General features: G+C 40.9%; 1 long non-coding RNA gene across 1 annotated transcript; it reads right to left on the bottom strand.

The window, feature by feature from the left end:
* Nucleotides 1-73: 73 nt before the first annotated feature.
* On the bottom strand, nt 74-27,096 carry LOC131922877 (uncharacterized). The gene is made up of 5 exons (XR_009382426.1): nt 24,086-27,096; nt 22,696-22,809; nt 2,437-2,757; nt 1,947-2,008; nt 74-211 (listed from the first exon to the last, which is right to left on the bottom strand). It is a non-coding gene; the product is annotated as an uncharacterized LOC131922877 (long non-coding RNA).
* Between the last annotated feature and the right edge of the window lie 765 nt (nt 27,097-27,861).

Below are 27,861 nucleotides of genomic sequence, written 5' to 3'. Positions count from 1 at the left end.
AGCTAGTTTGGGCTGCTGCAAGAAAACACCTTATACTAAGCAATTTATAAAGAAGAGAAATTCATTACTCATTATTCTGGAGGCTGGGGCTTGCCTTTCCTCGGGCGTAGCATCATCTCTGTATAGACAGTAGAATAGAAAAAGGCTCCCTCAAGTTTTCCTGTTATGATAACACCATTCACAGTTTCATCCACTTGTATGTCTTAATGACCTGTCAATATGACAAAAATGAAAATTAGGTTCCATGTGCTTTGCCTAGGGATAGAGATGTGCAGACCACACTGTACAGCACACTGGGATGTCCTATTATTATTGTTAGACTCAAGAGCACCCCTTGGACTTTATATGGTGCTACTTTCCTTTTGCTTTAAAAAATGAGATTTATGTGAGTTAGTGCTGGGAGCCATCCCTGGCGGTAGATGGGTCCTGCAGAGGACGTAAGGAGTCGATGGTGGAAGAAGTGAACCAGGCCATGGTGGTCAGGAGAATCTTGTAGCTAACTGACTAGCAGCCAGAGTGTTTCTTTATTTATACAGAATTTAGTTAGCAGGGATACATTCATGATGTTCCAAAACATAGATCATATCATTTTTGTTTTTGGACATGTGTTTCACTTTCTTTTGCTCATCTTTTTGTCATCATTAATAAACTATGACAGAACAGAGTTATCATTTCCAATCATTTTCCCTTAAGTTTTGACATCATTAATAAACAGAGTTATCATTCTTACTCATTAACCCCATAACGCAATTTTTGAGAATCTAGAGGCATATGACAGCCTGTGCTCAGGCTGGTTGTTTTGGTTGCTTCAAGGACACTAGGCCAAAACAAAATCTTCAACCACCCTGGGCATTTTGCCATGTCCCAAGCAGTGTATTATTTACTCTTAGTGGTCAGAGTGCCCAGGAAAAATCCTCAGGCTAAAGCTGCTGTAGTTATTATTCAAATTCTGGCATAATACAATCCATGTTCATATTTATATCCTTATAGAATTTGTCTATATGTCTAATCTTAGCATTCTGTTGTTCCTTGGTCATATGACATTATAGTGGCTCTATATGAGCTAACTTCTAAGAGAGGGAGGTCCTGACATCTCATACTTTTATCATCTTTCCACTCCATATTTACTTATCAATATGTCTCTATGTAGGGCTGAGTTGTATGCCACGTAATTGTCTGAATGTACAGTGGGAAGAGGCTTATAATCTGAACTGTGGCCATCTCCTCTATCCCACCGGATCTTGTTGACCTTTTTTAATTTACTTTGTTTTGAATATCTTGTTCCAGTGTAAGTATAGGGACAAATGTTTCAAGAATGTCTCATAGCCTCATGAAGAGACCTCTGGCTTCTTCTTTATGTGTCACAATCCCCAAGGCATAAGGAAGAACTTCAAGTAGATAAGGATATCTCCCTCAAAGTGGGAGGTATGTTCAGGACTTTCCTGGGTAAGCTTAGAAGCAGCGTTCCTGGGAGAAGGCATAAATGATTCATAAGGAATTTTCCATCAATCCAATATCCTCAAATTATACAAATATTAAAAGTGCCCCAAGTATGTAACAGGTGGAGATGAAAACCAAAGGTGGCATGGCAGCCATCATGTGGCTCAGCTTTGCTGGATCTTTGTCAAGCAGCTGTGCTGGCTTTATGACTTCTGCCATTCCATTCAGATATGGCTGTGCCAAGTTAGAATGACTCTCTGTCCTTAGCCACCCTGCACTCTTTTCCTTTTTGCAATTACTATCTCCACTTCCTCTGATTCAGCTCTTTATTGCTATCAGTCCACCAGCTGGGGGCTTATCTTTTTCCAAGGAACAAAGAGGGGCACTGGGTTCCACAATTATCAGCAAGGGGATTTCACTGAAAGTAACAAAATTTTCAACTAAAATAGATCTTAAAAGTAGAAGGAGATGCTGTATCATTGAATAGAAATTCTTAAAACTCTTACCATCACTTAAGAATGTTAGGCATCAATGTAATGCATCGTATCTTCCCATAGATCAGCCACATCTAGAAATAAAACAGTTTGCAGTTTCTCTCCTTAGGGTCTTGATATCTCAGACACATCTCTAGGCATTAGAGTTTGAGAGGACAGAATTCCACACTGGGAGGCAGAACAGAATTAAAAGGGCTTCTTTTCATATGCCTTTCCATTTTTACTAGGACTGGTAATCTTTCTCAAAATCTAAGAACACATCCTTCATTATAGATCCTTCTTCTGGAATGATCACTGCTTCATGTCCTGGTGTTGAACCCCTCATACCTGAAAAAAAAATCTGTATTTCATGAGCAAGACATAATGTGTTAATTGTCTTTTAGGAAAACAGTCTGACTTCTAGCAAGACAGATACGAATGGTTTGTTTTTCTTACGAGAAAGCCAGAGTGGTAAAATGAGACACTTGGAAACATAACTGAAACGATGGGAAACAGGGCTTACTTTTTTTGTGACTAATGGCCTAAATTGTGGAATTCACTCCAGTACCATGAAAACACCTCTTCCTTCTGTGTTTCCTCATATTCAGTCCATGACAGGAGGCAGGGCTAAGGACAGCAGCTGCAGAGGGAGATGAGACATTGCCATGAAGAGGGGGAATCACATCCATGGAGTTTTTTTTTCCTTTCAGATCTTTAGATCACAACAGGTAAATGGTAAGCACCACATGCAGAGACAGATGAGTGGGAGGCAACTATAACCCTTCCTGTTTGTGAGACACTGCCCTGAAGTGTCTGTGAAGACATGGCCCACAGTGATAAATGTCTGAGAAGAAGAAAGAGGGATTCAATTAGAAACAGTTCAGATTGCATCATAAAAGAAAATACTGTTAAGCTGAGGAGGGACCTGCTGAAAGAGAAGGCTAGATAGAAGTCTGAGATGAGATGATCCTAGGACAGGAATACCTCAGTTATAAATAATATCCATGACCATTGTGTAATTGTACTTCATTTTCATTATCCATTTTTCAATTACTTTGCTTTAAAAGAAATAACATCATGAAATTTGCAAGCAAATGGATGGAACTAGAGAAAGTCATACAGAGTGTGGTAACTCAGACCCTGAACGATAAGCATGGTATGTAGTCACGTATAAGTGGATATTAGCTGTAAAGTAAAAAATAACCATGCTACAATCCACAGCTCCAGAGAGGCTAGGTAACAAGGAGGAAACAATAGGGGGTGAATGGATCTCCCTGGGAAGGGGGAATGAAATAGATTTTGTGGGTGGACTGGGGGAGGGTGGGGTGGGAACAGGAGGTAACAAGTCAGGGAGTGCAGAAAGAGAGGATTGTGAGAGATGCATGGAAGTGAGGGGTAGGTATATTGGGAATGTGGCAGAAACCTAGTGCAAGGGGAACTCCCAGGAATCTACAGGAGTGAAAACTCCTGGTAATGAGGGATAGAGTCTGAACTGGCCATCTTCTGTAACTAGGCAAGGCTTCCAGTGGAGGGACTGGGACACCAACATGTAGATGTAACCAACCATCTTATTAAAATAAGAAACACAGAACCAATGCAAAGAAGAAAGCCAAGAGATCAGAGCTAAGAGCCTTACCCACCTGCTGCAGCTAGCCTCTTCAGCCAAGAGACCTCTCCGAAAGAGACCTACTTCCTGTCTGTTTGTCTTTATATAGACTTTCTGTTCTGCCTTCTCATTGGTTGTAAAACCAACCACATGACTGCCTCGTCACTGTCTGTTGGCTGTATCCTTGAACACACAGAGATCTACCTAGCTCTGCCTACCAAGTGCTGGGATTAAAGGCATGCACCACCACAGCCCAGCTTTTGCTATGACTCTAATAGCTCTGACCCCCGGGCAACTTTATTTATTAACATACAATTAAAATCACATTTCAGTACAAATAAAATACCACCATACCAACACAGCCACAAAATCTTTCCACCTACAATTTGTCCTACCTGCAAGATGGGCTGAAGTAAAGGTGGCACAGAACGTGTGGGAGTGTGAAACCAATGACTAGTCCAGCCTGAGACCCATACCACAAAAGGGAGCCCATGTTTGACACTGTCTGGAGGGCCAGGAACCAGGGTCTGGATAGCCAAAAAACTAGAATAGAGTCAAACAGTTCCTGGGGATGGGGAAGTCAATGAAATGATTCCTTATGATACTCTGATATACTTGTAGAGGATAGCATCGTTATTACCAGAGAAGCTTCATTCAACAACTGATGGGAGCAGATGCAGAAACCCACAATCAAGCATTAGACGGAGCTTGGGGAATCCTGCAGAAGAGGGGAAGGATTGTAGGAGCCAGAGGGGTCAAGGACACCACAAGAAAATGGCCAACAGAATCAATTAACCAGGGCTCATAGAGGCACACAGAGATTGAACCAACAATCCGGGAGCCTGTATGAGTCTGCTGACCTATGTCCTCTGCATATATGTTATGGTTATGCATTTGGATGTTCTTGTGGGACACCTAACAGTGGGATCAAGGGCTGTCTGTCACTGTTTTGCCTGCTTTGGGGACTCTTTCCCTCCTACTGGGTTGCCTTGTATGAGCCTTAATATGAGGGGATGTGCCTAGTCTCATTGCTACATATGTCATGTTTGGTTGATAACCCTGGGAGGCCTGTCCTTTTCTGGGAGGGGTCTGGGAGGAGAAGAGGGAAGGGAAACTCCAGTTGGGATGTAATATATGAGAGAAGAATGATTAAAAAATGGAAAAAAATCCATGACCTTATAATTAAATATGTGTGAAAATGAGGATGGTTGAGTGGATCCAAACCCTAACTCCTAACAGTATTAACTTCTTTGTGACCTTTGGTTCTTTCATCTTATTATCTGTTTCCTGTTTTAAACTAACCAAATCAAGCCTTATTATAAGTACTCAGGGCTATACGAGTTGAAGATGTACTTTTCATTTCTAAAACAGTATGTTAGAGAAAACAATGTGTCCCACAGTACACATTACACTTTGGGACAGTAACAGATTTCAACCCCCCTCCCCCAGGAGTCCAGACATATGAAGCCAGAAAATAAGGGTAAATCATTCAATAAATAAATACTGCTTCTATTCAAAGGATAACACAAAAAGACTAGATAAAAGTCTGATGAAACACTGCCTGAAGAGTTGTTCCTGAGAGGGAAAGCAGAAGCAATGGGAACTTTATTTTTAAATTATCTATCATCTACGTATCTATTTACATTTTGTCATCTGCTTTCTGACATTCTCCTTCATGTGTGTCATCTATCTTCTATCTATCATCTACCTATCATCTCTCTAACAGGAGATTAAGATTTTCAGGAGTTGGTTTAAGGGTTTTGAACTTGACAAATCCCAGTGTTTTAGCACAGGCTGACTGAGGTCATGTGGAGATGATGTCATGTCTCCACCCTCTACTCAGTCCAGAGCAGAGATTCAGAAACCTCATTCCTTCTCACTGGCACATTCTTCAGATGTTGTTAGGTTCACTCCATTATGGAAGACAATTCACTTTACTTACAGCATACTAACTTAAGTTTTAGTTAAATCTGCCAGGCGGTGGTGGTGCACGCCTTTAATCCCAGCACTCCGGAGGCAGAGCCAGGCGGATCTCTGTGAGTTCGAGGTCAGCCTGGGCTACCAAGTGAGTTCCAGGAGAGGTGCAAAGCTACACAGAGAAACCCTGTCTCGAAAAAACAAAAAAAAAAAAGTTTTAGTTAAATCTAAAAAGGACCTCCAGAGAAGCATCTGGACTGGTGTTTGACAATTATTAGGTATCTTGGCTGAGGCACCCTCATTTCACAAAGCAGTGGGAAACTGCACACTTAAAGGAACTAAATGATCAACTTTCCATGCTGTCCTTGCCTTCTTGGTTGTACACCTAGCCTTCAATGGCCAAGGCAGATCTCTAGCATCACTATTAGACCTTAATACTTATGAATATCTCAATCCTTATCATTACATAGGATAAGGTACCAATTCCTCAAGAATGTTAATATACATAACACATCAAAACGTAGTTAGTCACACGGCATGAGCTATTAACAGGCTCTGGTGTCAAAAATGAAGAACATATTAGGGCTTTATCTAGGTGAGGGGAGCAGAAGCCAGATGTTTCCATAAAAATAATTAGACAGTTTCCTAAGTAACTTCAAGGAATCACAGCACAATATTTTTTATAAAGAATCCTTGGTGGTGGGTTGATAAAGGTGAAGGCCATTCTTCCTATAATGTCCTAGTACACAAGAGCAGGAATGTTACTGAAAGTCTCAAATGAGTGATGGAGAGCATAACAGAAATAATGTATATTCATATTAGGAAAAGAAATAACAAAAGTAAAACCTGTGTCGATTTAAACAAACTCTGAATGGAAACTACAACTAACCACATATTAACATTCCATTTTTCCAATATCCAAATCTCACCTGGTACTGCACAAAGATAAGGGCATGACTATACATAGCAAATTAAATGGTCTTGCTGGTTGTTCAAAAAGAAATCGAGTGCTTTTGTTTCAAACATGAATTCAGTGGTCTGCTATCACTAGGATTTGTGAGCTTAAGTAAGCTACTTGCACTGTGGAGTTCTGTTTATTTTCACTGGTCATTATATAAATTGGTTTTCAGAGTTTCCTTAAGGATTAAACATGATTACACACGTAAGAGATTCAGAGCTAGTGAAACACAAGACAGTAGTTCCTTGCCTTAGATGCCGTGAGACTGCTGCTATACTTCACATTTTGTGTCCCTCACTTGCCTCATTTGCTTCTCATTGCTGTGATGAAACACTGAGCAAAAGCATCTCTGGGAGGAAAGGGTGTATTTTATCTTATAGCTTAGTCTGTCATCTAGGAAAGCCAAGAACTCAAGAAAAGAGGCAAACACCACTGGGGAATGCTGTTTACTGGCTTGCTTTTCCTCTCATACTGAGCCAAGTATCTCATACAACCCAGGAACATCTGCCTAGTGGGGTTGGCCTCTCACATCTATCATCAGTCAAGACCATGGCCTACAAACATGCCCATAGGCCAGTATCACATGGTACTGCACAAAGATACTGGCACGGCTCTGCACAGCAAATTAAACCAGTCTTGTTGGTTGTTCAAATGGCCCACAGACATGCCCAAAGTTATGCAGACACACTGAAGACAAAGTCTCTCTCCCTCTCTCTCTCTCTCTCTCTCTCTCTCTCTCTCTCTCTCTCTCTCTCTCTCTCTCTCTCCTTATCTCTGTCTGTCTCTGTCTCTCTCACACACAGACATACACACACACACCATTCTTAGTATATTATTACCAATTCTCTTGTCTTTATTGGGAAATCCTATGCTAATGACTTATTGATAATTAAAGTGGTCTTATAAAATCCAAAAAAGCAAAGTACACCTGAAATGTGGAATTGCTTTGCTTAGGAATAAGTAGGCCCATTGAAAAAATACAGAGGAGGATGTTGAAAATGCCAGACTAACAAGGGAAGAGAAATGGTCAGTGCACCTGACCTGTGCCCTGTTCACTTTGTGGCTGTTCCCTTTCTCTAGTCATGGGTTTAAGATATGTGTGTCACTATGAGTGGTTATTAGAGAACATTGTGTTCTCTGAAGCTGAGCAGCAATAGATCTTCACTTCTTTCTGGAAAGCAGAGCTCAAATTTTGATAAATGTTACTAGAACACTATGTAAGAATGAAGAGACAAAGAGAGGGTGAGAAACTGAATATCCAACTCGGAGCTTTTTCAGCTGATACCTTAAAACCTTAGGGATGGATGAATCCATTAAGCCTTTTTCCTTCCAAAACTGCAGTAAGTAACTCAGGAACTTCAGCTATTTGTAGAAAATTAAACTAATTTCAGGGTTAAGACTCAAAAGCTGTGTCTCCCATTTCTACGTATAGGGATCATTTCATTAAGTGTTCATAATAAAATCATAGTTTAGAAAAACAAAAAATATATTGCTTTAAGGTCAAAACTGTTACAGGAATAAAAATGAAGCATATTTTATATATAAGTATTATTTTGTAGTTTTTATTTTTAAATTATTGCCTCTGAAAAGTCATTAATATTGAGAACTAGTCCTTATTTAATCTTTTGAGAAATATTGCCCATCCTGACAAGGAAAGATTAAATTAGAAGCTTCTCCATCAAAAGAGTTTTCATTAAGTATCTTTTATTATAATGTGTAATGCTATATTTGTGAAATGCTTAAATATACAGAATAATGAACTAAACACACACAGAGTACAAATTTTGTGTGTGTGTGAATATTGTATAAAGTAACAAATGAAGAATATAAGGTGTACAACACTGGTATGTATTGTAATAATTAAACATTGAAAACCACTGTTTTGGACTGCTTCCATCTTCATTAGAAGCAGCTGTGACTACTCACAAGCGTCCTTGAAGAGCCAACCTGATGGCATTCCCTCATGGAAGGAAGAGGTGGTTAGGGACATTAAGCCCTCCACTGAGATTTTAGCCTCTCCCTACCATATTTCCTGCCACTTGTACGTAATTCTTCCTCAGCTGCACGAGGTCATAATGATTTGGGATCTGTCAGTTTATATGTACTGTGGAAGATGACTGGAGGGGGAGTACTATCCATAAATCTATCAGGAAGTTGACATCCATGCTGGGGCAAGACTTTGCAGTGGTGCAGCTGTTTGGAGTCACAAACTTTGGTGAGTACCCCCTCAATGATGCAGTGGAAGGAAACCCAATAAACTCATTGTTAGACCTTGTAAGCCTTGGGTGGAATCATTCCTTGGGTCCCATCATTGGAAGACAGCTCTTGCCATCGTCAGTAAATATCTATTCCTTGTCCCAGGAAAAGTTTATATAACCACAACTCTTGACTTTATAAAGTAAGTACTGTTCTTCAGGTGTGCTCCTGATATTATCCACCATTGTTTCCCCTTCAAGAAGGAATTGTTGCTCTGAATTAACTGATTGAAATAGAAGAGTGTGGTACAGGAGCATCAGCAAGACTAAGAGGATGCATGTTCCTGGAGACAGGCAATGCTCAGTTCCAGGTAGAAGACATATTAAAGGTGCTTTCCAAATTTAGAAGTGTAATATTTAGTTTCAGATAGTTTGGGTCAATGCTTTTATTTCTTTCACATTTTAGAATAATTTTACTTTGAAACAAGCACACGGTGTGTTCATAAAAGGTGATGGTAAGAACTGAGACAATATAAAAATTCATTCATCCAAGAAAGCTTTTTGTTTTTACTGAAAAACAATGGAAATTTGAAACACAAATATGGACTAATATGCATTTAAAATCCCCCTTTTCTCTCTTTGTTTACATGATATTCCATTAACTAAATCCCATTTCTACTAACACTTCACAGTGACACACTCAATATCCTCATTGCCTTTGGGAGCCATATACTATTACAAAGATGCAAATACGCAAATAAGAAAGACAGCTATTGATTGACTTTGTCAAAAATTGAGTAGATGTTGGTCTATTGAGATTTCACTGGAATTTGAAGTTTTTAACCTCAGTTTTTCTAAAAAATGAAGATATTCTAGAGTTTGATTGACAGCTTTGAAACATAAACATTAGGCAATTGCTAAGCTTGCATCCCTTTAAGATATTTTCTTGGAAGGCTGTCACCTTGAGTTGACTAGCTTGAACTGTTCGGGAGGCACCCAGGCAGTGGGACCAGGACCTGTCCTTAGTGCATGAGTTGGCTGTTTGGAACCTGGGGCTTACACAGGGACACTTCGCTCAGCCTGGGAGGAGGGGACTGGACCTGCCTGGACTGAATCTACCAGGCTGAACTCAGTCCCCAGGGGAGTCTTTGCCCTGGAGGAGATGGGAATGGGGGGCTGGGCTGGGAAGAGGGGGGGGGAGGAAAGGAGAATCCGTGGCTGATATGTAAAAGTAAATTAAATTATAAAATAAAAAAATATATTAAAAAATAAAAGATATCTTCTTGGATATAAATATGTGCTTTATAAACAAGGGAGCATAGTGATGAGGGTAGAAGGCACCTTCTGCAATGGGAACTTGTTTGGAGATAAATCTTAGATATTCTTTCTTTTTCTTTTTTTTTCCCCCAGGGGAGTCTTTGCCCTGGAGGAGATGGGAATGGGGTGTGGGCTGGGCGGAAGGCGGGGGGGGCGTGCAGGAGGGGGGAGAACAAGGGAATCCGTGGCTGATATGTAAAATTAAATTAAATTATTAAAAAAAACTACGAATGGAAAAAAAAACTTTAAAAAAATCTTACTCTTTTCTTAATGTGAGTAACCCAGTTTAGACTTCAAAACTGAAGATCAGCAACTTATTTAAGAAGGAAAATTAACTGACCCTCTTTTCTTACTTCATGTAATGATGTTAAAACTTCCTTATATAATACCATATATGTATATATAATCATAGTCTCCTTATTTATTACTACATACAGTATACAAGGCAAACACATTCAGGTTAGCCCCACCATGCCTTATGTGTCCTTACAGTTCCACTTAAAGCAACTATAATTTCCCTAGATCTTTCCATTTTACTGAATTATGAGTTCATCTCAAACATGTAACACTCTTATTACTCCTAGATTTTTGTGTCCAACACAAAAGATGTGTCAGAAAGAAGAAGCAGACTGAACTGCTTATAAGAGGAATTATACTGACTGGTCCTTCTACTAAGAGGTCAGTAAATGGTTGGGGCACACACAATCAATCAATCAATCAATCAATCAATAAACAATCCAGGCGATTGAGAAGAGCAATTCTATGACATACACCCAGTCTAACGGAGTCAGGAAGTGCAAGGCTCACATATAAAGCCTGCTGCAAGTCAGTTGCAAGGCTCACATATAAAGCCTGCTGCTAGTCAGTTCAGTGCAGGGTGTTCTATTAGACAGTGTGTGTGTGTGTGTGTGTGTGTGTGTGTGTGTGTGTGTGTGTGTGTATGTTTGAGGCTCCACAGGCCAGAAGAATCTCTAAAGAGGATCACAGTTCTGAAATGGTCCTAAAGAGATCCCTGCTCAAAATTATTTCTCCAAGTAATACATGTCACTTTTTAAGAGATAAAATTTGAAGTGGCTAACTACTACTAGAACTACCATCACCAAACTTTTTTACAATGCCATATTACAATCATCAAAATAATAAGGTTCTAATATTCACAGAGCATTACAATACTACCACACCGTTGTTTTTACCCCATAGCACTAATTCACAAGTAGTCATCACTATTGCAATGTTATACAGAAATAAATACAACTGGTGTATTTACTTTCTGTAACTGAATTCATATCACCCAACTTTTATCTCAGAGTCACATGCCCTGTGTCAAATTCATGGATGCCTTGTCATTTATATCCAGCCATGCTCCCTTGCTTTCCCAACTTCTATATGTGCTCTCCTTTGGCCATTATCATCTTATATTTGTAAAGTTATCATTTTCTGAAAATTTTAATTTGAATTGCTCATTGTAGATTTTTCACTCTAGAATGCAGGATGCAAGTTCTTTGAGGACAGAGGGGTCGTTTGCTAAATGTACTACTGCCCAGCCAGAGAATAAAGCGCTGTGATAGACAAGAGGTCCCAGTGAATGAACAACTGAATGGTTTCATTGTTAATCTGTTGATAGATGAGAATTCAGAGACTCCAGACTTCAGTAGACTGCACACTCATGTTGATTCTGCCATATTTCATGCAAAGCTTCCTACATCACAATCATGGACCTCTTCTCACACAGCACCAAACTCTCAGTTACTGAGAATTCTTGTCTAATCAGATCAAACCCAGGACTCCAGGTGAGAGGGAATTGACAGTAACCTTCTACTCTCAGCATCCAATCCCATCCCGGGTGGATCTGACTCACAGCAGGAGATGCCTGGCCTCCTTAGATCCACTGGTCTACCCCACACACCCACCAACAAGAAAACACCAGTCTCACCTCTGACCTGCAACACCACTGAGCACCCATATTGGAGGCTGAGTCTATGGTCCTGTCTCAGTTGCATTTTTCACTGTGCATCACTGTCCTGTATCTAAAGTACCCACTAATAACTGCAAGTGAATACATGGAGGTCATGCTTATTCTCTTGGCTAAAACTTGTATTTCCTTCTGGTTTAGCTAGTAATATAAGAAATACACACACACACACACACACACACACACACACACACACACACACACACACACTTTGTCTATATAAGAAACAACAAATTTGTGACATTTTTCCTTTTAAACAGGAAGACCCAAGGACACCTCTCCATGTAAAAAGTCAAGATGATAGATCAGAAGCTCCTTTTTCTGTCCACATCCCTGATTCTGCATCACAGTAAGCAACCATGAGCCCTTCTTTCTGCCCCTGGCTTCCTCAACTTAGCAATATTCCTGTTAAAGTTTTTGTTTTCCTCTTTTTGACAGATGATTCTTATCTGGACAGAAACTACTGAGAGCAAAATAGAGCCAATATTGCTTTTCCACAGCTATGCTGTCCACACTGGAGAGCTTGTATCGAATACTTTAACCAGATCACACTTTGTCTCATGTCTGAAATTCTTCCAAAGCCCAAACTCAGTGAAAGCTTGTAATCTGTCTATGGAGACCAAAAACATACTGATAGATTGTGTTATACACACACTCGAAACAGTGAGCAGAAAATTCTTCCAGTATAAATGACATTTTCATAATGTCTGTCAAGCAACTCCTTGAAATTGTAAAAGCAGTTTAAATGATTGTTAGTGTCTGCTATCTCCCTGGCTGAGCACTGTCCTCGGTAGCAATCGAAGTCAAAGGATTAAGAATGCACGCACATCCACTGTGTATGGTCTTTGATGAAGGAGCAGATCTACTTCACTTGTTTTGGCAGATTTGAAGAAAGTTGCAGTCTATGCTGTGTGTGCCAGGGGTTATCTATCTAAATAGAAGAAAATCCAGACATTTTTAAGCATTTATCTTTTCAGTTGGCCATTCTAATCTTAGTCCTTACCCTTTCTTAATAATTACATGTTTTCCATAAAAGTATACTGTTTCAAAAAAAGGGAAAACAAATTTGAGTGGGAAGTCAACATTGTGTGTGAATGGTGCTAACCAAGGCAGAGACCAAATTAAAGATCACAGCTACAGAGAATGTCTGCAGATGTTAGAAGAAACAATTTAGTCAATGGACGCAGCCATCATATGCTAGGACTGCAGACAGCAGACTTCATGCTCAGGGTTAAACCCCACTCTACTTTTGGTGGAAAAAAATCAAGAATTCAGAAGTATAATAATAATTAAATAACGGGAATAGAAATGTATTTACATTTCACTCTATTTGTGCACTGAAACATCAAACCCAAATCCTCCCTCCAGCTCCAGAGATGACAAACCAGAGCAGACACAGATGACGAGTTTAGGGACAAAGGGGAAGGACACAGACGTCAGCTCTGAAACCTGCTTTTCTCATAACTCCAGCTGTTGATACATATTGAAAGGATCGATATTTCTCTGAATTAAATTTAAATGGAGAACATCATTATGAAATAAGCAGTCCAAGTGGAAGGTTTTTAATTTAAACCTGAGTATAAATCCAGAAATTCATTCCATCTTTCTGGACGTCAGTTCCTCTCTAACTGGAAAATACTATGATGATCTCCAGTTATATCTACTTTCCTACAGACAACATAACTTCAGTCTTCTTTGTGACTAATGAAGCCACACTGTGCATATATACTGTGTTTTTTTAGTCATTCATCTATTGATGGACACCAATACTGACCCCATAGACTGCAGTTGTGAGGGATGCTGTGATAAATATGGATGTGCAGGTGTCTCCCATGAAAACCAACCTCCATTGCTGGGTGTATACCCAGGAGTTGTGGCTGGGCCATATGATAGCTCTATATTTTTTATTTTAGAGAAACCACTCTACTGATTTCTCTCATGCTGGACTAATTTGCTTTTCCAAGATTGTGTACAAGAGGCTTTATTCCCTGTACCTTGGACATTTGTAGTTTTTTTTCCTTGCTAGCAATGCAGAATGGAGAGAGAGAATTTCAGTGTGGGTTTGATTTGTGTCTCTCTGATGGCTAAAGATGAAAACAATTTCACATTTTTATTGGCCATTTCACTTCATCTAAAGTGTCTGTTCATTTTCCTGCTTATTTATTGGATTATTTACTCTTCTGGCATTTAATGTTTGGGTTCTTCTCTCTGCCTGATGAATTGCTGGCACAGAACTTGTGCCATCCTGTTGTCTGTTTCTGCAATGGTTGAGTTTCCTTAGCCATGCAGAATTTCTCAATTTGATGTAATTGCAATTGCCAATCATTATTGCAGTCATTCAGATTATCCCTTCCTCTCCATATACTTCTCCCGTGTTCCTTCAAATTTCTAGTTTTTTCTTAAACTAGGTTTTGAACAAAGTGATAGATAAGGACTTAGTTTCATTCATCTACAGGCTCCAAAGCTACACAGAGAAACCCTGTTTGGAAAAAAGCCAAAAAAAGAGGGGCTTGTGTTAAGGCAAAGAGTCTTACATAAATTATTCTAGACTGAATTATTCCTATATTTCCCATAACCACCAAAGAGCTTATAACTCAATTTGTTATTAATTCCTATAATACACAGATGCACACAAATATATATATGTATATATATATATATATACACATTCATATATTTATATACATACATACACACACTCTTATTTCTACTTTGTCCCTCTGAATTCTCTATAAACTACATTCTCTATATTAGTAGTTGGTTCTATGATTATTGTGAATAGCAAAGTCTGCGAATGTGGAAGTCTCTCTAGAAAACAGCATAGCATTTGTTGACATCCTCCTTCTGTTTCCCTCAAATCACATGGAAAATGCTCATATTTAATACAGCATAAATGCTAGGTGTATGGTTGTTATACTGTGTTCTTCAGAGAATAAGATTTGTAGGAAAATGCCTTTACTTATTTAGACACAATTTATTTTTCTGAAAAGTTTTCATCCTCTCTTGTCTGAATTCATGGATAAAGACAAAGATATAAAGATCTGATGTATGTTCAGTCTGTCCACACTGCAAAGTTATGAATTATTAAAAGAAATACCAGCATTCTTAAAACAGTATTGAAACTGTGGCAAATAACTGTTTTGAGCAAGGCCTTCAGTGCTTAATGCAGATAAATTAATCAAATCAGAACCAAGTCTTATAATTACAATCTCTTGACTTAACACCCAAGGCTTATCACAGGCAGAAAACCAGGGTCAATAAAGTAGTGTGTCCGTGCCTCCTGTCCACAGACAGATAAAGATCTCACAAGCCTCTAGTCCTGTTGTTGGCACCAAGTCAATCCCCTTCCTCCACTCTGATCACCTTGCCCATAAACGTCTGCCACCTTTCTCTATCTTGGCCACATATGAAGTCAAATCCTGGGGAAATCTTTCTGGAAGGAAGAAAAGAATTCTCAGTCTATTTATTGCTTAAGTAAAACCAGACACTCCACAGAATGCTGTTTCAAGAATTCCCACAAGGATGACCCCAGCTTAGACTACTAGCAATAGTGCAGAGGGTGCTTGAGCTAGTCTAACCTAGTAATCAGATTGGAGAATACCCTAACTGTCATCATAGAGCCTTCACCCACTAACTGATGGAAGCAGATGCAGAGATCCACAGCAAAGCACTAGGCAGAGCTCAAAGGAGCACAGTTGAAGAGAGAGAGGGAGGAGGGATTCTGTGGACAAGGGACATCAAGATCGTGATTCAGAAACCTAGAGACAACTGAACCAAGCTAGTAGGAACTCATGAACTTTAGACTGACAGCAGCAGAGCCTACATGGGACTGGACTAGGCCCTGTGCATAAGCGAGACAGAAGATGAGAGGCTATGGATTCCTTCAGGGTAATATGGACCAGGTTTGATCAGGCAAGACCACCTGAAACTTGACAGGTGATATCTATCATCAAATGTTACTGCTGGTCTTCCCAGGACTTGGTCATTATCTTAAAATTTTCTTTTTGGAAACTTAAGGATACTTCATCCACAGACAGCAGAAAAAAGTATAGAGAAAACTACATCCACATTCCAAAGAATTGGGGGTGTGGGTAGCTGTTGGTTATTTGGTGGGTTGTAGATGTTTGTTATCATTTAGGAGAATATTGTATATTGATATAAACTTAGTTTTTTGTTATACTGTATATGTGTTTCTACTCTTGTTTAAAGGATTTTGTATATTGGTAAAAATTTAAGCTTATTTTTGTTACAACATATTATATATCTGTTTCTATTCTTGTTTAAGGTATTGTACCTATGCAGTTTACTTAAAAATGTAAGTTAAAGTTCTACTTTTTGAAAGCTGTTATTAAAAACTATATAGGATAATCAGGAAACATAGGTTAGTGGTTAGTCATTTATAACAATCAAAATTGTAGAGATGTTAGGTATGCTTTCCAGATCAAATAGAGACATATTTTAGATAGATAGATGGTCTTCAAACTTTTCAAAGACCTACAGAATATGGCATTTAAAATGTTTTGTTAAAGTTTTTCATGACAATGAGACTCATCTGTTCCTGCCAGCACCAATTTTCTTCAGAGAAGATGACAGGCATTGAAGAAACTCCTTATAGAGTTTGCTTTCATTGTGGCAAGGAACTGGGCAAAAAACCTGTTCTTGCCTTTGACTGCTGAATATATACTGTGCCGACTGGATATGCAGGACACAGAACAAAGTAACTGTTAAACTTTGCCAAAACAAGGCAGAACAGACCTTCAAAATTCCTACTTCACAGAAGAGTCAGTCACATATTCTGCAGGACACAGAGGAAAGCGACTGATAAACTTTTCCAATACAAGGCAGGACAGTCCTTCAAATTTGCTGCGTCACTGAGAAGTCTCCCAGATACTATGGGGAAGTAGGCTGAAGGTGGATGCCCCAATGTTGCAGAAGGAACTTTGGGTGACTGTCCAGGCAGTCAGATGACTCTGTCATTGCGAGAGATTTGGAAGTTGTTCGCAATCACTTTATGTTTACTCAAATAATGTTGTCCTGTCATTGCGAGAGATTTGGAAGTTGTTCGCAATGCACTTTTTGTTTACTCAAATAATGTTGTCCTTCTGGGGTCTTTGATGGTATTGAAGACTAGGTAGTTACAGCTGCAGTTTTTCTTAGTTATGATAGAAAGTAAGTTAGGTGTAAAACTTTGAATTCACTAAGATAGGTGTGGGAGCCCGTTCTCGGGTTCCTCGTGGCTTTACCCAGCAGGTCCTCATAGAGGATGATTAGACCACGGGCCTGAGTGCAGGTGTCTGAGATGGTCTGCACTTGGCTGTGCTGGGAGAGGAGGTCTTTTGCTCCACCCCTTGGTGTCTCTATAAAAACCCTGGGGCAGAGACAGTCGGGGCCCCTTGGAATAGGTTCCAGGCCCTCTCGAGGCTATCCTTTATTTTCTATCTGTTTATCTCCGCGATACTCTCCGCAATAAATCCTTCTATCTAATATTTCCTGCTGCTCGCACTCAAGAAAACTCTGGGGAACTGTGGGGGGTGGTTGGGTAAACGCCCTACAGATAGGATCGATAATGCATTATTTTCTCTGAATATACTAACTACAAATGGACAGAATATTGTAAATTAATTCTTACTTGATAACTGTTTTTGTTATTCTACTATGTTAAATTTAAAACCTTTCATTTCAGCCAGGCGGTGGTGGTGCATACCTATAATCCCAGCACTCGAGAGGCACAGCCAGGCAGATCTCTGTGAGTTAGAGTCCAGCCTGGTCTACAAAGCGAGATCCAGGACAGGCACCAAAACTACACAGAGAACCCCTGTCTCAAAAAAAACAAAAAACAAAAACAAGCAAACAAAACCTTTCATTTCTGTTTAAAAGGGGGAAATATAGTAGAATATTATTTTTAAGGTGTGTTACTTTTGTTTATGTTGCATTTGTTTAACTCTGTGAAGCTATGTTACTATGCCTGTCTAAAACATTTGATGGTCTAATAAAGAACTGAATGGTCAATAGCAAGGCAGGAGAAAGCATGTGCGGGGCTGGCAGGCAGAGAGAATATATAGAGGAAAAAATCTGCAAGAAGCAGACAGAGGAGGAGGAGGACATCAGGGGCCAGCCAACCAGCTACACGAGAAGCAACAAATTAAGAGTAAGAGTTATAGAAGTAAGAGAATGGAAAAAGCCCAGAGGCAACTTATTCCAGTGGGATAAGTTAAGGAAAGCTGGCTAGAAACTAAGCCAAGCTAAGGCTGGGCATTTTGTAATTAAGAATAAGCCTCTGCATGTGATTTGTTTGGGAGCTGCATGGCAGATCCCCCAAAAGAGCCAAAAATAAACAACATTATACTCTAGCCAGAAATTTAGTAAAAGACTCAGTAGGTTCCTGTCTTACATTTTTGAAACTTGTTGTGCCTCTGAAGAGGACTCAGCCTCCCAAGCTCTTAGGGCACATAGATAAACTTGGTCAAAATACTGAGGAGGTCCAGGAGCCTGCTCAGCAGGTGATGAGGTGCTCAACAGATAATGCTCCTTCACCTTGTAACATATTCATATTCAATGGTAAGCCTGAGTTTTGATTTCTCTCAGCCTGAAGTTCATATTGATCATAATTATGTACCTCCCAAGTCAAAACTGCTGAGGACTAGTGTATACTCAGGACAGCTGCTTATACTCATCTGGCTTATTTAAATTCATGTCTATAGATTCTAATATTGTATTACATATGGAAATCAACATCTTTCATCTCAACAAGCAGCCCCAAAATGCTGAATGGTTTTAAGTTCCTGCAGATACCATGCTAAAGTCTAAGGAGGATAAGTCACTGCAAAAGCCAAGACTTTGGATTGTTCATTCAGCCAACAATCAACACAACTTGCACAAAGCTGTGAAAAAAGAATCTGAATGTGGTGATGGCTGAGATTCACTTTCTAAGCTATATTGCTCAAGCAATGCATTCAAGGATGGGCAAAAATTTGGCATCAAGAGGAGGCCTTCACTCCCATCACCTTTTGGTGCCTTACTGACTTCCTCCTTCTTGTCAGATGCATCCTCTTTTGTGGCACCGCCAGAATTTATATCAGTGCCATCTTGATTTCTGCCCCGTTCTTATTTTTCATTTTCCCTATCTCAAACTGCCACTAGAAACGCTTGTAGTGTCTTAAGTATTTTCTCTCCCCTAGGTAGGCACCCATTATAGCTGTAATAATAAAATAGAAAGATTCAGACAAGGAACGTCCAGTTCTGACTGTGTTACAGCTCTGAGGGGTATGTTTTCCCAATACAAGTGTGGCAGCTCTGAAGGGAAATGTTTCCCTAGTGGAAGTGTTACAACTCTGAGGGGAGAGGTTTCCCCTATGTAAGTGTTACAGCTCTGAAGGGAAAGGTACCCTGGCAGCCTGGAGCCAAGGAATACCACAAAGTCACACTGCACAACAAATCTCACCCAGGAGGATGGCTGCCTCTGCTCAGGAGAGAAGCTTCAGGGAACTGAACAGGAGACAGGCTTATACAGTTTCTTGGGGGAGGAATTTTCCCAGGATGGAGATTTCCAGGGTGGGAATTGGTGAGATTTCAAGCCAAGCCCAGGGATTGGTGGGATTTTGAGCTTTGGGACTGATGGGCTTTTGTGCTCAGGAAGGTGTGTTTTGGGGCTCAGGGATTCCTGGGTTTGGATTGGTTTTCAAACCCAGAAATGGGTTCTAATCTTTTAACCTATACTAACTTCCCATCTCCACATATTATTCAAAGCTCTCTGCCACAGCTCTAGATCAAAGAGCCCCTCTATAGAAAATCAAGGATTTATTTGTATGGACTCAGACAAAAACGTTTCTAACTCCAGCATTTTTACTTTGATTTCTCTCTTTTTTGGCAAGCACTTTACCACCTCTATCTGAGTTACTCTCTTACAGACAGAAAATTTCCAATTTTGCCCCCTGGATTCCTTGACTAGGGGGGTCCCAGGACAAGCATCTAATGGGACACCACAGGGGTGCAGACTCTTTAGCAGGCCAGCTACCCGGCTACCCGCACTACTTCAGAATTCAGTGTTCTGACTTTTGGCATACTCAGGGGCATGGTGTGCCATGCTTCTGATGTAGAAGCTCAGTGTGCCAGGCAGGCTGGCTGCCAGGTCTTGACTTCATTTTCTCCTGTAGAAAAGATTGATAAGACACACTTCTAAGCAGACTTTCTTAAGCCTATAACAGCAGACAATATCAAATGCAAGTTTTGTATTTATCTACTCTGAGTTGGGGGTGTCTCAGTCTGCTTTCTGTTTCTGTGATAAACACACGACCCAAATAACTTGGGAAGGAAAGGGTCTATTTTGGAAATACTGGCTGTCAGAATAACCGCAAAGCCTTGGTGTGCGGAGACAGAGACATGCATTTGACACGAATGTCAGACCAGGCCCTAGCGTTTCTAAATCTAATTTTAACCAGATGCTAGGGGAGTCTTATGGTTATTAAAATCTGAGGCGCTCTTACTGAAGTGTTCCTGAGTGTCCTTGTCCTTGGACAGAAATGTGGGTCGCGAGCGGCTGCCTCTGAGACGGGAATCGGTGGCGGTGTTCTCACCCTGCTGGCTCAGTGATACAGTACTGAGAGGTGGCTGACAGCAAACTGAAATGCTGATTTCAGGGCCTCAGAGGCCAGAATTCCTACACTCCCAACCGTTGTTTATACATGTGCGGTCAACGCCTAAGGGCTGTGAGGAGAGGAATTGAAAGCTGAGTGTTGCCTAAATAGAACAGGAGCTTCAAATCTGGACAGAGGAAAGCTGAATGTGCAATCTCTGTAGAGTCTCATCCTTGAACAAGTTATTTTTCACTGAACTACTATATTAAATATGAAACAAATTTGTGCAAGTTAATGTTTAATATCTGCTATGCTTATTCATTAAAAAATTAAACATTAAAGAAATTATTTTAGCTTCTCCCATTGCACCAGGAGTGTGGTAAGGTGACTTCTCTGGGGTATTCCGTTATTGCTTCAAGTGAAAGTAGAGTTTCAAGTAAAAAAGAGTCTTTATTTGGCTAAATAGAAAGAGACTGAGTAAGGAAAGAGGGGATAGAAGGAAAGAGAAAGACAGAAGTGAAGGATGGGGGGAAAGGAAGCATGGGAGGAAGGAAAGATAAAGGAAGGAAGGGAGAAGGAAAAACTGAGGCTCTCAAAGGTAATGAGAAAGTAAGTTTAGTCATGACTCACTCTAATGCATAAGACACAGCCATGTATTTCCTAATGGACATTTGTGCACATGTTCTGGGCTAGAGCTGTTGAGGAGTGTAGTATGAATCTACAGAACTCATAACACTGCAGGGGTTAGGCTTTGGAATATACTCTTGAGTTAGTAATTTTAGATAAAACTGTGCAGATGTCAAAAAACCTGAAGGCAAATAAAGATTGTGCATTTGAGCATCTAAGGGCATCTCCAAATCCAGCAAACACTAGATCTAGAGCTTGGCAGTCACAGTAGCATGGGGAAGTAGAGGACATCTCAGTCTGATGAATCAAAAAGTTTACAATTGTATAACTTGGTCTTCATGTGAGACTCCTAACAGTGAGAGCAGGGACTGTCTCTGACACTCTTGCTTGCTTTGGGACCCATTCCTCCTACTGGATTGCTTCATCCAGCCTTAATAGACGAGGAGGTGGCTAGTCTCAATGCAATTTGATATACAATGCCTGGCTAATATCCATGGGAGGCCTGCCTGTATCCAAAGTGAAACACTGGAGAAACTAAGGTTAAACATAAAGCCTTAGACTCACAAATATAAGATAGATAGGGTACCTTTTTTAATTTTGCCAAATACAAATACAATAGCTATTATAACTATAATTCTTGCTTGATAACTGTTTGTTACATGTAATTTTACTATGTTAAAGTTAAAACCTTCCTTTGAATAGAAAGAAAAGGGGAAATGATGGGTGATGTTGTTCTATATGCTGTGATTGTGTTGCTCTGATTGGATGATAAATAAAGCTGTTTGGTCAATGGTGAGGCAGAATAAGGTTAGGCGGGACATTCCAACTAAAGGAAAAGGAAGGAGAAAGGCAGAACAAAGAAGATGCTGGTAGCTACCACCTGGAGAAGCAAGATGTAAAGATACTGGTAAGCCACATGGCAAAGTGTAGATTTATACAAATGGGTTAATTTAAGATATAAGCGCTAGCTAGTAAGAAGCCTGCCATGGCCATAGTTTAAAAAATAATATAAGCCTGTGTGTCTTTATTTGGGTCCAAGCGGCTCAGGATCAGCAGGTGAGAGAGATTTGTTCTGACCGAAGGCCAGGCAGGACACAGGAAAACTTTCAGCTACAATTAGCCATGGAATCCTCATGTCTATGGCCCATGAGACTCTGAATTCTCTCTCTTGCATCACTGGGAGAAGCAGACATGGAGGAGATCTATCACCAAGCTGCATGGCCACAGTCTACCCTCTCAGTTCTCCACTTTGCAAGAGATGGTTTTAGGAGGAAACCAGGAAAGGCCAGGAAATAGGGCCTAAAACAGCGACACTGCGAGGCCCAGCCCTGTTTAGGCCAGGCTGGCCACCCTACACTGAATGACCATCACCAGATAGGTATGGATTAGAATCTCCCTGTCTGCATTTGGAAGCAGGCTTATTTATCATGAGCTGAGTGCCAGCTCTGCCCACAGCCCAGGATCCACACTGATCATGAATGGAGGAAGTAACTGCATGAGCAAATTGGGGAGGGGCCACAGATTGGCATGACCTTCTCTGGGGCTCATCTGCCCCTGGTCTCCTAGCACAGTCAATCCCTGTTACCCAGGCTCAGTGTCCCAACAGTCTGTGTTTACCTGATGACTTCAGCAGCCCAGCATCATAGTTCCCTCTGGCATGGAAGTATTTGTCTGAATCTTTCCAGTTGGCCTCCTTCATGTCAGAGTAGGCTCGCCACATGCCCCCAGCCCCTGGAAGGGAAAGACAGTAGGAACATGAACTTAGAATCTAGGCCCATGCCTTAGAGAGGATGAAAGGGATGAAAAGAACTCATGGCTTGAGCTTGTGGTCAGAGAAGCCTGAGACCATGGTAGAAAAGAACATTGTCTAATCCTACTTGGTCTCTCTAGGTTATCACTGAGCATCACAAGGAGGTGATCTTGTGTTTTGTTAGCATGACCAGCATAGTGCACCTGTGATCTTCAGGTTATTACACAGCAGGGAGTGTTCAATGTAAAGAAGGAAGAAGTTATCACAGAACTGGATTTCACAGCTTTGGCCCTATTGGACAGTTGGGCCTCTTGTTTCCAGGGCTGATCTGAGGATTGAGTAAGGTTTTTAGCATCCTTGCCTTTTCCCAACATCTTTTGAGAGCATAATCCCCTGGTATGTCATGTAACATATGTCCAGACATTGAAAATATCCAATAAGTCACTGTCACATTACCCTTAACCAAAATAAGTGTTCAAAAATGAATTTAGGGCTTGAGCGATGGCACAGTGGTTAAGTGGTTATGTGGTCTTCCCAAAGACCCAGGTTCAATTCCCAGAAACCTAATAGCAACTCATAATTGTAAGTCCAGTTCCAGGGATCTGGCAATCTCACACCAATGCACATTAAAATAAAATTAAATCAATTTTAAAAGGTTTTTTAAAAGAATAAATTTACATTTCTTAAGGACTTACAAGTATGAGTAGCCATACTAAAGGCAGAGAAGGGTACACAGAGAAATCACTTCTGTACTGATTTTTAAGCAATCCATCTCGACAGTGTGCATGCACATCACTGTAAACAGGCACTTCTAGTCCTTCTAAACAGACTGTGCAGTGGGGTGGATGCTTGAGGAGGCGCTAGAGCCACAGTCCTCAGTGGTGGCTGTAGGTTCAGTCACATAGGGATTTACTGAAAGCTGCCATGACAGCCACACCCAAGATCAGTTCCTGAGACTCTAAGAGGACACAGGCTTCAGTAGCATTGAAGTCTACTGGGGATTTCACATGCTCCTAAGAAGTTCACATGGGAGACAGCAAGAAGGCACATCAACCAGGCTAGACTGGTCTCAGGCTCAGCCAAGTTCAAACACAGCTCTGCCACCTGCTGTGTTCAGACCATTACAGTCACTAGTACAAGATTTATACTTGTATGGCACCCTACAAAAACCCGAGAAAGTACATACCAAGGCAGTGGAAAAAAGCTTTGAAATAGTTGGCTGAACCCCACAAGCCATACTTCATCCATCAGCCTTACCTCGGTAAGCCTCACTAGTAAATGAAAGCCAGCTGCTGACCCCCAGGGCCAGGGAGCAGAAAATGAGGCCAGTGAGAAGGTTCATCCTGAAGAAATCAAAAGAGAATCTAGGAGACATGCCCAAATTTGTACCTCCCCCTTAAACATCTGTAATCCAGGAAGAGGCTAGTTGTCCATTCCCACTGCAACTCACTAGAATTCCAGTGGGACACCTAGGTGACCTTGCAACAGGACCTTCCTCAAAATCACAAGCCTTCAGTTATGATCCCATCAGCCCTGAACCAAGTCTGTCTGGGAGGACAGCAAGACAGCACTGATGGAGGAAGAGAGACATCGAGAGCAGATTGTCTCCCCCTACAGGAACCCACAATTCACTGCGAGGCATTTCATTTCCCACATGTCCCAGCAGCACAGCACAAACTTCACACCATATATATTTAGAACACAAAGATTAATTTAAAAGGAAATCACACTCTGGGACAGAAGAGCAGAAGTGTTTGTGTAGGTCAGTCCATGGAGTCATCTCTCACCTGAGTCCTGGAGAGTAGGTGATAGTCTGTGGCTGTCAGGGAGAGGATGCTGGTATTTATGTTGAGATTCTCCATTGAGGCCAAATGGCATGTGTGCCTGGCTGGGTTCCTGGAGAAAGTCCCACCATGTCATTTCCCATGAAAGACTACAAAGGAGTCTCCCTGGACTCCAGGATACTCTTTATTCACAGGTCAGCTTAACCAGAGGACACAGGACAGTTTTGATTTTTTTTTTGATTGGCTGTTGGGTTAGGAAGGGTTCACTGGGGTAAGGAGGTTCTTTAAGGTGTGCAGAGACAGGTGTCATCTATCCAGGATCTAGCTTTCCTTGCTGTTGGCCTATGTGGAACTTTGGTAGGTAGAGTCAGATGTCTTGAATCTCTGCTCCCTAACAATGCTCCCATCTGTGATGGGGTGGGGACAGTTTTTCTAATGTTTGATCAGTCAGTCAATGCACATAGCCAGGTGGTAAAGGTGGTATATTTGAAGGCTGTCAGAATGATTGAAATGCAATAAAGTTGGTAGATTTCTTATGAGTATTCATTTATTCAGAAGCCATAATGGACATTGCTAATATATAGAAAATTATGATAGTTTGTGATTGAAATTATTACTTTATGTGTCCGTGGGTCCCCCAATGTGTGGGAACCTTTGAGCCTGAGTTAGAGCAAACCTCACAGACATACCCACTTGCAGCGAGTAGCCTACAGTCTGGAGAGTCAACCTGGCAGCAGAGTTCAGGAGCTGTAGGGCCTGAGAATTTTCCCCTCTTCAGCAAAGATCACAACATGTTAATTTCTCAAACACAATATCCAGAATTAAGACAGTAAACAGCAGAAAGAATTTTAAGCCACAGCTGGTAATCTGTGAATCAGGGAAAAAAACCAGGTGGCTGCAGAGTATGATCCAATTGGTGGACACCAGTGGCGTGTTCACCTACATGCATGCACTGCTTAAAGACAGGGATGTGCTCTGAGAGACGTAGAATCTTAGTTACTCCTTTATTGCCAAGACAAAATACCATAACTTAGAAACGTACAAAAGAATGATTTTGTACTTATGGTTTCAAAGGAATAAGAATTCATCATGGCGGGGAGACATGGCAGGAAGTGACAGGAAGTTTAAAGGCAGGCAGGAAGTAGAGAGTAAACAGCAAATAAGATATAAAAACTCAAAACCCACCCCCAGTGACATACTTTCTATAGTAAGGCTCCAAATCTCAAAGGACCCACAATTGTCCTAACAGCTCTACCATCTTGGTTATTTATAGAGGGCATAGCTCCTCAATATTACAATATGGCAGAAGGCACCCAGGTCATGGTGGGCACATGCACCTGCACACAGCTAGACAATACAGGCTAATTCACCCATGTTGTCTCCAGGTACAACAAAGAAATAGTGAGTATCAGGTACATGAGGCTGTTGCTGTACAACAGGGAAGACTCTTGTACACTAACTTGGTTAACCAAAAGAAGTGCGTTGGAGTAAGTACAAACTAGGATTGGAGATATTCTTTACCATAATCAAAGCCTGTATAGAATTCTGTGTGCTGCGGTTTCATGTGAATGGCAGCACAGTAGTTTTCCATACAGCAGTGCCATCCACATTTGAGCAGTACCTTGGTATATGGTGATCCCAAGGCTATGGTGTCAGCAACAGGAGTTCTTCTGCTCCATTATACTTTCATGGGTGTCAGTGACTAAGGTGTTGGGTTTTATCCCATGGCTGTTTAATCATAGGACAAGCATTTACTGGGTCTTTTACTTAACAGTCACTGAAGCAGATGTTGGACAGACAGTGGAGGCCAAGTCCAGCCTATGATTTCATGAATGTGAGACTTATAATGAGGGGATGGTGATGCATGCTTAAGACAACTCTCCTAGGTATTTAATAACAAAATGGGTAATAAATAGAAAAATATATGGAGTGTATATATAAACGTTCAGTTAAGGAACTATTAAAGCAGAGGATACATACAGCCTAAGATTGCTATCTCCCATGAAGAAAAAACAAGAAATAAAATAATTCAGAACAGGGGCTTAGCAATCAAGTCCACTGTCCATTTCCTTCCCCCTTCTTGGCAGCAAGCAGCCCATTACAGCCATGAGGGACAGAGGGAAGGGTGTCCCTCTTGAGCCTCTTCTCACAAGCCAGTCACACGTGTGCTGGTCTAAAGGAATAGACCCATAGCTCTGTTGAGATGTGTCCCTTCCAAAGCTGGCACCCACAGTGAAGGGTAAATCTTTTTGACCTGGTGAGTGAGAAGTACCCAGGAGTATCAGAAGAACCAGCAGGCCCTGTGTGTACAACTCTGCACTTCTCTCTTCTCCACAGTCTTCCTGCCTTCTGCGGCCTGCTGAGCTTTATGTGATGGAAAGAATCAGGGCAAAGGACACCACAGAGAGAGGGAAGATTCAGGCTCCACCCTACTGTCTGCAACAGTGACTGGAATCTGGAGTCTACCTGCAGTGTGGGCCAGCAGATAACTGCATCCTATAAACAAATTGCTGATACTCTCCTCTGAGAACATTTGTGAAAGGGATAGTGCGTTACAGAGTGCTCAAACCAAATTGTTCCTTGAAACCATAAAAATTGGTTCAAATCAAAACTCATTTCTAGACATAGTTTTTTTGGGTTCTTTCAAGACAGGGTTTTTCTGTATAGCCTTGGCTGTCCTGGAACTTGCACTGCAGATCACCACCAGTGCCAGGCTACAGATACAATTTATCAAATCATTTTTGAAGCTTTGTTAAAAGTCAAAGGATAAAGAATAACTCCATCCTATGCACCCAAACTAAACCTTCTGTACCTGGATCCAGGCACCCACCTAGGCTGGAGAAATGGCTCAGCAGTTAAGAGCACTGGCTGCTGTTCCAGAGGATTTGGGTTCAGTTAGCAGCACTCAGATGGTGGGTCACAACCATCACTCCCTCCAGTGCCAGGGCATCTGACACCCTCTTCTGGCCCAGAAGCACTAGGCATTCATGTGGCACACAGACATAGATGAATGAGGCAATTTTTTACTTTTGGAATTTATCATGCATAGTTGTTGTATCATTGGGAGAAGATGGAATTAGCCCCTCCCTCTCTGTGTTAAGTTGGATTGTACACAAAACATTCATCAATGAGTTCATTGGTCAGTAATTAGGTAGTTACTATTTTAGTCATTTTATTTATTTATTTTTATTATTTTTTATTTATTTATTTTACATACCAACCACAGCTTCCCCTCCCTCCTCTCCTCCC

The sequence above is a fragment of the Peromyscus eremicus genome, chromosome 1, assembly GCF_949786415.1.
Source record: "Peromyscus eremicus chromosome 1, PerEre_H2_v1, whole genome shotgun sequence".
Lineage (NCBI taxonomy): Eukaryota > Metazoa > Chordata > Mammalia > Rodentia > Cricetidae > Peromyscus > Peromyscus eremicus.
The sequence above is the reverse complement of the archived record's forward strand: the minus strand, read 5'-3'. Positions and strand labels throughout refer to the sequence as shown.